The sequence below is a fragment of the Parus major genome, chromosome 1A, assembly GCF_001522545.3.
Source record: "Parus major isolate Abel chromosome 1A, Parus_major1.1, whole genome shotgun sequence".
NCBI lineage: Eukaryota > Metazoa > Chordata > Aves > Passeriformes > Paridae > Parus > Parus major.
The window spans coordinates 56842797-56850979 of record NC_031773.1 but is presented as its reverse complement, the minus strand read 5'-3'; the positions used below and the strand labels follow the sequence as shown (position 1 = coordinate 56850979).

The following is an 8183-nucleotide window of genomic DNA, read 5'->3' as shown; positions in this document are numbered from 1 at the left end:
CATCCAACAGGACAGTCAGAGAGATGCAGCATGACACAACTGGTCCAACTGGTCCTGTGTAATATGCCCTAGCTGACTGCTCTGTCTCTGTGGCATTGGACCCATTCAGGGACAATGCACAGAAGGCTCTGGAATGAGTCCATGGAAACCAGATCTTTTGTTGGCCTAAATTAAAACCTTAAACATACATTTTTTCTTTAGGGTTCTGCCTCATTTTTATCAGACCCAACTATTTTCATCATGCTGTGGCAATTAATTGGATTATTTTCGTTTAAAGATCCAAGCCTGCAAGATAAGTGGAATGGAACAGAATTGTTTTCCTTTCCCTGCTCTCCCTCATTAGTAGTCTAAACAAGTGTGAGGCTGCATTAAGTTTGTAGCTATTTTGTTAGCTTGAAATCACTTTCTTCTCTTCTGCAGATGGAGACTGTTTAGACCATTATATTCCAGGATGCAGTTGTGGTATATTAAAAGTGAAAAGGCTACTTACAGAATTTATGCTTGCAATTACCTTGATAGTGAACAAGGACTGCAACAAAAGTAAGTTTCACAAAGAAAAGAAGCAAAAAGGAAATTACAGCATTTTTACTTCTTCTTTTTTTTTTTTTTTTTTTTTTTTTTTTACTATGAAAAGTGACATAAAATGCTGGCTGAACAAATCTCTAGGCTAAATTTGGCAGATGTCAGCATCACTGTAAACTCTGCCTGCAACACAGGTGAGCCTCCAAAATGTCATCCCATTTAGTAGGTTGGTCTTCACAGGGTAATTGTCTCAATTTCACATGGATGCAATGGTTGACCAGTCCGTCTCCTTAGTAACCTCTGGAAACTCTTGCTGGAATGCCAAAGCTTTTGGGAAGCTGTCAGAGCTGTTAGTGCTTCATCTGGAAACCTTCAGAGGATCACTTTTGGGATGAATGGGAGAAGGTACGTGTTCTTTATTGACATTAAAACTTCAGAATGCCAGAGGTTTTGCTGGGTTAGGCCAGTACACTTACATCTTCATGTGCCAGATTCAATTACAGACTGCGTGTGGATGTGTTTCTAGCTAGGACAGAAAAACGGACAGGGATTCCACAATATTTCTGTCAACTGAGCACTGATTCTTGATAGTTTATCAAGACTTCACCAGCAAAACAATTGATCTTCTCCTAAAAATGGGTTCATTTTCTGTATATTTATAGTGATTGTGTGAGACATGGAAAAACTGGCTCTTAAACTCCCATTTCAAATGAGAATTACACTTTGCTTTTGAAATGTTTTTCCTAGAATCTCCTGCTTCACATTAGGTGCTGAAGGTAGCTAAGCCGATTTGCAAATCCAGCTCATTTCAGAACTGACCTTTGCCAAAGTGAGAACTATAATTTTTAACCCTCAAGACTTTTCCTGCATTTCATTGATTTGTGAGAAATACCCAGACATCAAGAGCTGACAGTTTTCTCTCTTCGTGTAGCAGAACCAAAGCTGAGTAGTTGCTGTCTAGGTTGGAGAAGTGCCCTTTCTGCAGCTTTGTCACTGAGGATCAGATTAGCATTAAAGACCTAGAAGAGACTTCTGCTGTTAACCAACAGCAAACAACATGGAGAACACCCCTATCCTGTTCAGTATGAAGAACCAGTGATGAAAGGCATGACAAGAACATGCTTCACACACCCTGGAAACAGAGGAGAACCTCCGTCAGGCTGTCAGTGGCTGGGGAAAGGTAGTAGGAACTGTCAGGTACTGTTAAGTGGATTTAGGGAACAGGGAATGCTCTAGGCAATGGAGCTGGAAGACAGTGAGTGAAAGGTCTGGAAATGTAAATAAAGAATGCAGAAGAGCAGGGGTTGCATCTCTGTGTGAGTATTCACAATGGAGTTTTTCAGGCTTGCAATTATTCAATTGAAAAGGAGAGTAGTGGGGGAACAGGGTAGAAAAGATTAAATAACCAAAGTACTTGCCTAAACCCTGGGATTTCATCACCATCATCTCCTTTTTTTCCAGACTCATGGCTCTGTGAACTTGGTGAAAGTTTAGGAGAGGAGAGCTGATTTAAGATTTTTGAGCCCTTAAGGATTTGTAGTGCTTCCCTAACCTTGGATTAGCTTAACTTTGGGTTAGAAAAGCTTCCCAAGCTCTTTCTGGTGATTCCTTTACACTGTGCTTGCCTCTTCCACCATGGAAAGCAGCAGTCCTGCTCCTGAGACTCCTTGATCCTTGGACCTGTGTTTTTTTCAGGTTGTCTCTGACCATTGTTCTGATCTCTTCCCTCACCAAACTCTCCTCCCTTCCATGCAGCTCCTCTGAGGTACAGCTGGATCATTCATGTTAGCAATGGAGTGCCTGAACATGACCACAAAACTTATGGTCTAAGCTTATACCAGTCCTTTTTGCACAAACCATTCATAGTTCCAGAAGTGCTTCTTCACAGCCCCACCAAGGTTTATCCCATTTCCTTGTAATCCATCCTCTTACCTCCCATGCTGGCTCCATATATTGAGCTACAGACTCTGGAACCACAGGTTTTGAGTCTCTTGCAACTGATCATCAATCTATGAGATATCAAGAGGGAGAGCTTGTCACTTCAGCCCCATTCTGTGGGACCAGAGCCAGACTGTACCCTGTGACTGAAGTGTGGTGCTCTGAGTTACATCACACGACATGGCAGCTCCAGTTCCAGTCAGGTTGGTCAGTCTCTGTGCCTCCTGTGCCTGCTCTGCTGTCATTAGTTCTCCTGTGTCAGCTACACCATGCTGTGATGCCAGCCAGCCCTTCCAAACCAGAACATCCTCTCCTTAGGCTCTTCCAGAAGCTGTGTTCACTGGGATAGTTCCTGGGACTTCAGTATCTGGCCCTAAAATAGATGCATTAGGGTTGAAAAACAGGGAACAGAATGTAACAGCAAGTTGCATCATTTTATTTACATCTTGTTCCAGTTTCTTTTTTCCCCCTAATTTATTTTGAGAGCTTTATGTCAGTCAGAAAAGCTGCACTTGATCACCATATAGGAAGCAAAAGTTGAGTAAGGAGACAGACTGTGTGGTTAAGCTTGCAACATACAGTGATCTCCCATGTCTTGGGATAACGTGAAAAAAACAACAGATTTAGCAAAGAATCTGCAGAGAATCTTTGCAAAGAAGAAAATAGCATATGATCACCACTGAAGCAGTGTAAGAACAGATCAAATATATTTACTAAGAAATAAGTTGTCTGGAAAACACGTGTATTTTTTGTTTAGTATACTATTTTGTATCCCTGGGATTGACTGGAAAAATTGTCGCCTTCATTTTTCTCTGGAATTTTAAAAAATGGACAGTGCTGACTGTGCTAACGGATGAATAATACTGAGCTTCCTTAATTAAAAATAGTTGTTATTATTAATTAGTGTATTTGTTAACTGTTTTGTTCCAGACTTTTCATGTTTCTTTGTTTGTGGAATAAAGATCATGTACTAAATATGTCTCTTGAAAGTCCACCAAGGATTTTTTCCAAGGAGAATCCAGGAATAATATTTTAAGAGATGATGTTGTTTAAGCAAACTCAGCTAAAAATATTTTAATTGCTTACAAAATGAATCAAATTTGTCACATCCTTAACTCCTGCCTGAGGAATCTGGTATCTCTATGCCAGGAAGAACTATGCTGTGGGTTCCAAATTGCCTGCAAAAGTCACAGCCAAGCCAGAAATTCATGCTAAAAAAATAATACTACTTACATAGGAAAGAAGCAATTTCAATGGTATTGAAAACTGGCGAAATCCTGGTTTTGGAAAGGCTGCTGGGAGTTGCTAAGATGTTCAGGATATGAGTTGACAGTCTGTAAGGTGACTATACCAATTTCCTTGATTTTGTAGAGCTGAATGAGTTGCTTTGTTCCTTAGACTACACACATGGAAATAGAAACGGTTTCCCTGTGACATAGATGCTATTAATATAAAGAAAGTTATCTGGGCTTTCAGGAAAGTATAAACTAGAACTTTCCCAGAAAGGGTGTGGATATAGAACACTCTGTGGTTGCCTGTATGGAACAGAGCTGGACTGTTTCAAATACCCTGAAAAGGCACCTCATTTTTAAAATTGAACTAATATTACTTATTTGTTGACATCATTTAACTTTTTCCTAGTTTTGAGAGACATAGAAAATGATGTGTTCTGCCTCTAGATTAAGAAGTGAAGCAAAAATTAAAAACCCCTGGTTAAATTCATGTTTTGTCCACACTTTGAATAGTGAAATTCCAGTTCCTTTCCTTCCAAAAATGTAATAGAAATTGCAACATGGCAACATAGAGGGTATGGAATGGCTTCCAGGCTAGGAATAAAGAAAACTGAAAAGGAACAAGATATAAAAAAAAAGTAGCACTGCCAGGATGTACATGGATTGACAGTTCATTGTCTATGCTGGTAACAAAATCAGGATTCACATCAAGATGCTCTCAGAACCAGGTTCAGGACAAGCAAAAGGAGGTGAATTTCACACAACAGGCTTCCCATGTGTTGGCAATACAAGATGTTTCCAGGTTTTTAAGAAAAGACTGCACAAGCATTTGGAAGAGCAAAACCCTTGGAGTTACTATTTAGACAACATCAGGCTTGGGATAGGTGAAGGGTGAGAGGGTTTTAAAGGAATCCTTTGTAAATTTTTTCCATTCTTCCTTTTCCCTAGATGTCAGGCCATGATCACCAGGAAGACAAAAATGTGACCAATACAGTGCAGACATTCTGATGTCATCAGGTATTTTTAAATATTGATGAAGATTTCCTAAAAATGGAGCATGGCACGAAACAGCTGGGTGAGCAAATGTTAATTCTTTGAATGGTCTTGCAGAAGTAAACCCAATTAATTACTGAGTTGTCTCGTTCTTCAAGAGTGTGCAGACACAAGATCTTAACTGTTTATTTCAACTGTGAAACACTGCATATGGAGTACGACCATATGTGCCTCCTTTTAAATTTGCATTTCACCTATCAAGAAATTACATTTTTGTCTATGCTGCAGCATTTTCTGAACATTTGATTCACTACTGTGCCCCACTGGAATCAAGCAACTAAAGATCTAGAGTGCACTCAGCAGGTGTGAAATCTTATCAGAATTGTGTAACTGCACTATGCTAAAGTGCCATAAAGTAGATTAAAGCATTCCAGTTTTTTTGTTGGCCTTCTACCTGTTGAATATAAAAAACATATGCTTCTGTTATTCAGATAGAATAGGGAGTTACAAATAAAGTTTGGATTACAAGTAGTATCAACAACAGCTAAAAAGGTCATAATAAACCAGTAGAAAAATTGTGGTAATGTTTCTGAACGGCTTGCACTATGCTTACCTAGCTCTGCATTATTTCCTGACCAATTTTAAGTGTTCTGGAATTTTCCTGGCTTATTCTTAAGAAATACACCTGGACTACATCAGGAAAACAGTAAGAAAGGAAAGTCAGAATTGATTCCTGAATGTTGATTAAGTCGCTAGATGCAAACGATTTGTGAATTAAACATTTCTAGGTTATTTCTGCTGTTGAGGAGCTTTCATGGTTAAAACCCCCTCTGAATCTTTCCAAGAGACATCTCAGCATCATGACTCTGATACAGCACTTTGGATTTGCTACACCAATTGACTGCAAAGAAAGAAATGTCAAACTCTCACATAAGTGTCCTTTTTCTGACAAGCTCTCCCTCTTTTGAACTACAATGACGAGGACAACATTGTTTTACTTTGCCACAGACGTTCCCCTAAAGTTTTTTGAAGGCCTCAGAGGTTCGGTGGAATTTGACAAGAGGTATTTGGGCTTTTGTGTTTGCCTTTAATTGCTGTGCCCCGGGGTGGATGCCACTGCTGCTGCTGCTGCTGGAGCAGAGGGCGCAGGACTGCTTATCTCAACTCGCAGGACTGGGACAGCACACAGCCTGCAGAAGATTGCATGCTCAGAGCAAAGATTTTGTTTCAAAATGTTTGTCTAACTCCTATGCCTGGCAGCTTAAAGAGCTGCTGCTCTTCTACACGGCAAATAAGTGCTTTTATTTCTATATTACAGGCTAGCTCTGGAAATACATAGAAATAAAACTTTATTGGTCTGTTGGCAACGGTTACACTGTGTCACAGTTTGGGTTAAAACCTTAGGTATTTCTGTCAGCTCTCCAATAACAAACAAACTTCATCGGCCTGCTCAGACACTGCAGATTTGGCTCTGCCAGGCTTAATTTCAGGATGAGCATTTGGTTGTAAGTTTCTTTAGGTGTGCAGACCTTCAAAGACTATGGACAAGCTCAAATATTCACAAGGCCCACTAACTTCAACTGCAACAGTGGTGAACCCATTAATCAGACTTTTATAGCAGTGATATAACCTTCTATGTGTACAGCTCTGTTAAAAACATGCATTTAAAATTAGAAAATTAAAATAAACCATGTGTGTTTTGCAATGGAATGTCCGCTAATATAAATACTTTTATGGCCACATAAAAATAGAAACATGGAACACTTAGTTTTTCCATAGGTCTGTTAAGCAACAGCCAGTGCTTTTATTAATATATTGTTTCTCTTTTTAATTGCACTCTTATTTAGAAAAATTAATAATAATGATTTATGAGGAAAGTTACATGGAATCATACAGAAAACTCGAAATGCAAAGAAACATGCCTCATTCCTCTAAAACAAGAGACTGGTTCTTTATATGCCAGTAATTTTTGTAGTCATAGGGAGCCATTTGTTTCCCTTTCTCTCTTGGAAATAATTAAATAAGTGGGAGTTTGCCCCACTGCCCCCCTCACACATCCGCCACAGGACCAACAAAACTCAGTAATTTTCCACTGGCACAACAGCCTTTCAGTGCTTGCCATCTGCTGCGCTGGCAGGACCCACCAGAGGAGCACCAGCAGCAAGGCAGGAACTGGAATGTCACATTGTGAATATTCATTCCATTTTCATTGTCACAGCTGGGCCTCATCATCTCTCTGAGACTGACTTTGCCTTCCCCGACTTCCCTGTGGCAGCTTTGGGGAGCAGACAGGAGTAAGGTACTGAAATCAAAGCTTGCAACTCACAAACACCCAAAATGCCCAGTCAAAACGAATCCCCATTCCTGCTGGAGGGTAGGGATGTCTGTCATTCCCACTGACCACTGTTACTGACACATTTTTAAGGACTTCTGCTCTGGGAAGAGAGCTTTAGTGAAATACCACTTTTCTAGATCCATAACCAGTTTATGTTTAATTTATTTACTGTAGAGTGTCTTTCCCCTCTTGCTAATTCTTTTTCTGGGTTATGTGTCCGTGCTTCCAACATGGTGATGGTGAGTGCACAACTTCATTACCTCTGGTTTCAAACGTGGGTCCAGAGTTCAGATGTCACAAAGGACAGTCAGTCTTCAGGGAGCACTCCTGCACTTCATCCAAGTTAAAACATGCTAATTCTAGGCTTCTGTTATTTCAAATCTACCAAATCTAATGCTTTCAAAACCCGATCTCAGCAGGTAGGTTCACAGTGCTCGGGGAGGTCCAGGGATTTTCTGGGTCTGCCTGTAGATCCTGAAATTTTAAGGTCTCTGGGCAAGAAATCCTCTTTAGTGCTCAGAACTCCTATGTTCCTTATCACTACATAAAGACTAACAAGGTAAAATAAATCAAATCTGTCAGTTAAGTCCTCCTCATCAGCTAGTTGAGGAGTCAAGTGAAGTGATGGTATCAAGATCAAGAACTTTCCCTCACTTCCTCACGCTCCATGTCGTGATGAAAGCAGATCTTTGTCCTTTGCCATTCCTCCAATCTGAGCTCACAGACTTGCCTTCTGCACAGCTGAGGCCAGTTTAACTCCTGACTGTGAGACCTGTCACAACCACGAGCCCTTCAGTGAGTCCTGGCTGGCAGAGCTTGCTGAGTGCCAAGGTTTGTGCTGGGCTGGACAGACAGGATCGTGGAATGCATTGGGAAGAGCACAGATTATAGGAAGAGGGAAGTCATTCTGCCCAGCCCTGTGAGGCACATCTGGAGAGCTGTGTCCAGCCCTGGGCTCCTCAGCACAGGAGGGACAGGGAGCTCCTGGAGCAGGGCCAGCAGAGGCTGCAGAGATGATTTAGGGCCTGGAGCATCTCTGACAGGGAAAGGCTGAGGGAGCTGGGGCTGTCCAGCCTCAAGAGGAGCCCCAGCTGAGAGGGGCCCTCAGCCCTGGGTGTCCCTGTGAGCAGGGAGGGCTCAGAGCAGGGCCCAGGCTCTGCTCC

At 41.2% G+C, this 8183-nt stretch overlaps 1 long non-coding RNA gene across 1 annotated transcript; it reads left to right on the top strand.

Annotated features, from left to right (window-relative positions):
- Nucleotides 1-726: 726 nt before the first annotated feature.
- On the top strand, nt 727-6340 carry LOC107204256. The gene is made up of 3 exons (XR_001521517.2): nt 727-927; nt 4641-4767; nt 5474-6340. It is a non-coding gene; the product is annotated as an uncharacterized LOC107204256 (long non-coding RNA).
- Nucleotides 6341-8183: the final 1843 nt, after the last annotated feature.